The following is a 7,331-nucleotide window of genomic DNA, read 5'->3' as shown; positions in this document are numbered from 1 at the left end:
TAAAGGGAAAAATCAGCTAACATGTTGTGCTTTAAAATGATGAAATGGAGATTATACTTAAGTAAAATCATAGATATGTGATGATTGATTGGTGATATACATGTTTAAATAACATCCATGCAAGGTATGTGTGAAAGAGTGATTTGGTAATAAATCTGCTTGGGACAGCAGCAGTAACGTGACTTTGGAAAATCACCATAAATTGTGGGAGAAGAATTAGAAGCTGAATAAATTATGTAATTAAAGCTTATTGAGTCTAGTTTCAAATGAAATAAACAAGAACATATTTTGAATTCTTTACAATGAGAAATTTGATTCGTAATGAAGAGTGGTCAAATTAGTCAAATAGTGAAACATGGGAAACTTTAAGAAAAATCTGGTATTGATTGGCTAAACCAAAAATTCTTAAAATTTTATGGATAGAAGATATATGAGTCTGTTTTCATGGAAAATTAACGACACTTGATTTGGAGTTTCTTAGCTCCAGTTATAAATGATTTAGTGACTGTTGCTCAGGAAGATGGCTTGCAGTGAAATTATGATTATGTGGTAAACATTGACAAAAATTTGTTAATGAGTTGCTTATTGATTTCTTATAAGCTTACTATGATCTGTAGGTGTGGTTGGCCGAATATGGTATGGGGTTAATATGTAGTTCGTGTTTGAATAGTTAGATTAATGTGTTAGTAATCCAATTGTAGGCAGTTCGTGTGTGTGGATCTCGTCAGCATATCGTCGCAAACAGGTGTGTAACTAACACCCTCTTTCTTAGTCTAGATTGGCAAAAGTCGAAAAGCCGAAATGCCGAAAACCGGTATTTTGTAGATTTGCGAGTGTGTGAATGCTCGTGAGGTAAATCGATTAATGTTTTTGGTAAGCTGCAAAATTTGGATTACAAAGTGCATGATTTCTGTGCCCTCGATAATTTTGGGCTTAATGGGCCAAAATTGGAATGATGGGCCAACAGCCCAATTCGGTAAGAACCCTCGATGCGTGATTCATTAGTACGTGAAAAGTAGGAATATGCATGAAAAACCCTAAAAGCAGCTAAATTACTATAATACCCTATGTATGGAAAATTCTTGTTATACCCCTAGGTGCAAAATTACCAAATACCCCTAGGGTTAAATTGACCTAAATGCATGTTTGATGTTGTTATTTATTGCATGCCATGTTGTTATTATCGATGCGAGGATTGGGATATTGACGGAGGAAGTATCGAAAGTGGCTTGTCCACGTCTTCGGAGGCTTTGCCTCAATTCTCGTTAACTGAGCAGCAAGGTCAAGAATCGTGGAGTGTTAATGGGTGGGTTGAGCTATTCCCACATGGAGTGTATGGCTAGTACTGGTGGAGTGTAGTAGTTGGTGGGTTGAGTAGTCTCCCAAATGGGCTTGCATATGTTTCTTGATGTTGCATGTATTTTGAAATGGGCCTATGGGCCATCTTGTTATATGAATAAGAGGCTAAGGCCCGGTTTATTGTAATCTGAAAAGGGCTCGCCCAAGACCACTTATTACCCAAATGGGATTGCATATGTTTACCGATGTTGCATGTATTTTGAAATGGGCCTATGGGCCATCTTCATTATCTGAATAAGGGCTAAGGCCCAATTTATTGTAATCTGAAAGGGCTCGGCCAAGACCATCATACTGAATGGGCTTAGGCCCAATAGGCTTGAGTGACTTGGGCTTTGAATGGGTTTTCCTTACACACCGAGTTTCCTAAACTCACCCTTTTATTTTTATCCACGCAGAAATCCCCAACCATAGTGGGCTTGGAGTCGTGAGGGAATTGGAGTGGCTACCCGTTCTGAAAGTTTGATTTTCTTCTGGTGAACTGGACATCCTTTTAATTACGTTTGAGGTTTTTGGCTTTTAAATTTAATAAGGCCGCTTAATTATTTTTGATGGTTTTTAATATGTATTACTAAGATAGGTAATACTTATTTTAACTGTTGAAATTGGATAGCTTTAGGGCGCGTTTTCAAAAACAACAGTTGATTTCAAAATAACACGACAAGCAAAGCTTCCGCAATGAAAGTATTTTCCAAAATTAATCACTTTTCCTAAAAATGACTTAATCAAATCGATTTCCTAGAAATATCCATGACGTTAAGGTGTGGCAATGGTAGTATGCATGTCTAGGATTGGATCTGAAGGGAGCTTGGTACTTAAGCAGTCCAATGGACTCACCACCTCTTTTCGGTTTCCTACCGTGCACGACTTCCATTCACTTTAACCTATAATGAAATTAATCTTTTGAACATCAAGTACGATTTTCTGGACTTAGAATGAATTTTTTTTTTTACGTTTTTGATGTGGCATGCCGGATCCTGCCATAACTTCTAGGCTGGGTTTGGTGTGCTACATTTAGTGGTATCAGAGCCTAGGTTGCAACAACTCGGCTGTGGAATGGGTTTACAAAAACAAAGATTTTCGAAAGCGAAAATTTTATAAAGAATGCGAAAAACTCAATTTTCAAAATTTAGATCTTTAGAAGGTGGCATTCCGAATCTCCGGCTCAAGTCTGTAAGTATTACTCTGAACTTTTTTGAATATTTTCCTGAATTATCTGTCTGTACTGAAACCCTATTAGGATATTCTAGGTAGGATGATACTGAAAGTATAGGAAAATATGATAAGAGACTGAAACTGTAGCTAGACTTCGATTTTGCGAAAACAAACTTTGAATTACTGTCTGATTCATAAAATATCTGTAATAAACATTGGAATATTGAATTGATGCATAAAAATTCGTAATTAAGATAAATCGATATGAGTACGAGAGCTACTCGGGGAAGAGGCCATGGTCGAGGCCGAGGTAGTACTCAAGCTGGATCTTCGTCTTCTGAACACATACCCACTGGAGTAGCACGACCACCACCGGCGGATGAGAATGAGCCGTATGATCGGGCTATCGAGGATGATGCCCTGTCACAGGCAATGCTTCGTGTTCTGGAAAGGGTTGCCGGAGCAAGTTCGGGCAACGAAATTCAGGGTTCTATTTCTGAATGACTTCGGGACTAACGGAAAGGAGAACTTTAAGGGCGTGTTTGGTATAGCCTCGAATGTGGCGGAATATTGGTTGGAGGCCACAGAACGGATTATGGACGACTTGGATTGCTCTGAGGAGATTGTGAGTGGGGTATCTGTACTAAGTCCCTTGGGTCACTCGATTAGGGTAGACAAAGCAGTATAGGAATGTACCCTTAGAAACTCAAGGTAAGATTTTCCTGGAGATCGATGGAGTTACCATTCAGAGAGTTTGACCTCATTCTGGGAATGGATTGGCTTGTTAAGCATAAGGCGACTCTGGATTGTGCTGCTAAACGAATGGTGTTAAGAACTACAAAGGATGATGAGGTTATGGTGATAGGTGAGAGAAGGGATTATTTGTCCAATGTAGTGTCGACATTAAGAGTCGAAAAGTGGATTCGGAAAGGTTGTGAGGCCTAATTGGTATTTGTAAGTTAGTAGGAAGAGGAGGGACTGACAGTAGATAAGATTAGGACCGTAAAGGAGTTCCAAGATGTTTTTCTGGAGGAGCTTCCAAGATTGCCTCCGAATCGAGAAGTTGAGTTTGGAATAGAATTGTTGCCTGGAATGGCGCCTGTGTTCATCGCACCGTATAGGATGGCACCGAAGGAGTTAGTGGAGTTAAAGGCTCAAATTCAAGAGTTGTTGGATAGGGACTTCATTAGGCCAAGCGTGTCTTCATGGGGAGCACCGGTGCTATTCGTGAAAAAGAAGGATGGTACGATGCGGATGTGCATTGATTATCGCCAGTTGAACAAACTGACGATTAAGAATAAGTATCCACTGCTAAGGATTGACGATATATTCGACCAGCTTAGAGGAGCTTCTGTATTTTCCAAGATCGACCTTCGATCTGGATATCATCAGTTAAGGGTCAAGGAGACAGATATCCAAAAGACGACATTCGGGACTCGGTATGGTCATTACGAGTTTACGGTTATGCCATTTGGACTAACGAGCGCTCTGCGGCGTTTATGGATCTGATGAATCATGTGTTCCAACCATTTTAGATCAATTCGTAGTCGTCTTTATTGACGATATCCCGGTATATTCTCAAACTAAAACAAAACATGATGAGCATCTCCATATAGTCTTGTAAGTATTAAGGAGAAGGAACTCTTTGTGAAGTTCAAAGTGTGAATTTTGGTTGAGGAGATAACCTTCTTAGGACATGTGGTCTCTGCGAGGGATTAAGGTGGACCCTCGGAAAATTGAAGCGATTTTGGAGTGGAAGCCGCCTAGGTCAAGTCGAAATACTGAGTTTCTTAGGGTGGCGAGGATACTACGAAGGTTTGTAGACGCTTTTTACGTGATGGCAGCACCTCGACAAAACACATAAGGAAAGGAGTACCGTTTGTATGGACTAAGAAATAGCAGGAAGCTTTTGAGAAGTTGAAGAAAGTTCTGACTGAAGCACTTGTGTTAATTTAGCCGGAGTCTGGGAATGATTTTACTGTGTACAGTGACGCATCACACGTGGGTTTGGACTGCGTGTTAATGCAAGAGGGTAAGGTAGTCGCATATGCATCACGATAGCTTAAGCCTCATGAGGGAAACTATTTGACTCATGATTTAGAGTTGGCAGCAGTAATATTTGCACTTAAGATTTGGAGACATTACTTGTACGGAGAAAGGTGTATTATATACACTGACCATAAGAGTCTTAAGTATTTGTTGACTTAGAAGGAGCTGAACCTTAGGCAAAGGAGATGGATTGAGTTGCTTAAGGATTATGACTGCTCGATCGAGTATCACCCAAGCAAGGCTAATGTGGTAGCCGATGCTCTAAGTCGTAGAGTCAGATGTCGATCTCGAGAGCAATGTTTGCTCGTCTGAGTCTGATGATGATGGAAGTCTGTTGGCTGAGTTGCAAGTGAGGCCAACTGGGTCGATCGATTAAGGAAAAATAGTTGAACGATGAGTCTTTGGTCGCTCGCTTTCAACAAGTTAAGGAAGGGGAAACTTCTGAGTTTGGGAGCTAGAAGAGAGGATGCAACAACAATACCCTCATCTGCTTGGATTAGGTAAATTTCGAGGACGAAATTTCTTTAAGGAGGGTAGAGTTGTAACGCCCCAATTTTTGGGAATTCTGTGAATGTTGGCATAGGTTTAATTATGTTAGTGGGCCTCTAGAAAGCCCAAACTTAAGATAGAACCCGACAATTTTAGTTAATTTTTGTTCCATAAGAAAAAGGGGGTGAAATTATGAAATAGGACCTATGTGAAAATATTTGAAAATGCTATAGGCTAAATTGAAGTGGCCAAATAAATAGGAGTGCAAAATAGGAGGATTTGCATGACAAACCTCCCATTTTACATGAAGTGGCCAGCCATCATGTTGTTGTAGACAAAATGTACACTTGATATCCATAATTTATGGTACAAATTGATACAAATTGATAATAGGTTAGGTAAATGTTCCATGATAATGGGTTAGGTAAATGTTTCATGATAATAGGTTAGGTAAATGTTCCATGATAATGGGTTAGGTAAATGTTTCATGATAATGGGTTAGGTAAATGTTTCATGATAAGAATATCATGTCTTTTGTATTAAAGAATTAAATGGATGAAATATGAAGTTTTATTAAAAGAAAAAGGGTGAAAAGAACAAAGTTTTGTCCATCTTTGTTCATCATAGCTGAAAGTTAGAGAAGAGAAAGGAGAGGAGAAAGCTCTTGAGTATTCGGTCATTAGGAGGAGGAAAATTGAAGGTAAGTTCTTGGTACCTTGCTTCTATTTTGAGGTTCATGAGTTCTTCTTGATTCTACCTTAACTCTTGAAGTATATTTTGATTTTAGTTGTGTTGTGAGCATTTAGTCATGAATTAAAATAAAGGAAATGGTTATTGTTTCATGTTCTTTTGATGAAAAATGGAAGATAGGTGAAGTTGAGCCAAACAAATAAGCATGCATGTGCCTTAGATGTTAAAGGGAAAAATCAGCTAACATGTTGTGCTTTAAAATGATGAAATGGAGATTATACTTAAGTAAAATCATAGATATGTGATGATTGATTGGTGATATACATGTTTAAATAACATCCATGCAAGGTATGTGTGAAAGAGTGATTTGGTAATAAATCTGCTTGGGACAGCAGCAGTAACGTGACTTTGGAAAATCACCATAAATTGTGGGAGAAGAATTAGAAGCTGAATAAATTATGTAATTAAAGCTTATTGAGTCTAGTTTCAAATGAAATAAACAAGAACATATTTTTAATTCTTTACAATGAGAAATTTGATTCGTAATGAAGAGTGGTCAAATTAGTCAAATAGTGAAACATGGGAAACTTTAAGAAAAATCTGGTATTGATTGGCTAAACCAAAAATTCTTAAAATTTTATGGATAGAAGATATATGAGTCTGTTTTCATGGAAAATTAACGGCACTTGATTTGGAGTTTCTTAGCTCCAGTTATAAATGATTTAGTGACTGTTGCTCAGGAAGACAGCTTGCAGTGAAATTATGATTATGTGGTAAACATTGACAAAAACTTGTTAATGAGTTGCTTATTGATTTCTTATAAGCTTACTATGATCTGTAGGTGTGGTTGGCCGAATATGGTATGGGGTTAATATATAGTTCGTGTTTGAATAGTTAGATTAACGTGTTAGTAATCCAATTGTAGGCGTTTAGTGTGTGGATCTCAATCAAGATATCGTCGCAATCGGTGTGTAACTAACACCTCTTTCTTAGTCTAGATCGGCAAAAGTCGAAAAGTCAAATGCCGAAAATCGGTATTTTGTAGATTTGCGAGTGTGCGAATGCTCGTGAGGTAAATCGATTAATGTTTTTGGTAAGCTCCAAAATTTGGACCAAAGTGCATGATTTACGTGCCCTCGATATTTTTGGGCTTAATGGGCCAAAATTGGAATGATGGGCCAACGGCCCAATTCGGTAAGAACCCTCGATGCGTGATTACATTAGTACGTGAAAAGTAGGAATATGCATGAAAACCCTAAAAGCAGCTAAATTACTATAATACCCTATGTATGGAAAATTATTGTTATACCCTTAGGTGCAAAATTACCAAATACCCCTAGGGTTAAATTGACCTAAATGCATGTTTGATCGTTGTTATTTATCGCATGCCATGTTGTTATTATCGATGCATGGGATTGGGATATTGACGGAGGAAGTACTGAAAGTGGCTTGTCCACGTCTTCGGAGGCTTTGCCTCAATTCTTCGATAATCGAGCAGCAAAGGTCAAGAATCGTGGAGTGTTAAATTTGGGTGGGTTGAGCTATTCCCACATGGAGTGTATGGCTGGTGCGGTGGAGTGTAGTGGTTGGTG

The sequence above is a fragment of the Gossypium arboreum genome, chromosome 13 (assembly GCF_025698485.1).
Source record: "Gossypium arboreum isolate Shixiya-1 chromosome 13, ASM2569848v2, whole genome shotgun sequence".
Taxonomy (NCBI): Eukaryota; Viridiplantae; Streptophyta; class Magnoliopsida; order Malvales; family Malvaceae; genus Gossypium; species Gossypium arboreum.
This window is presented reverse-complemented; position numbering follows the sequence as displayed.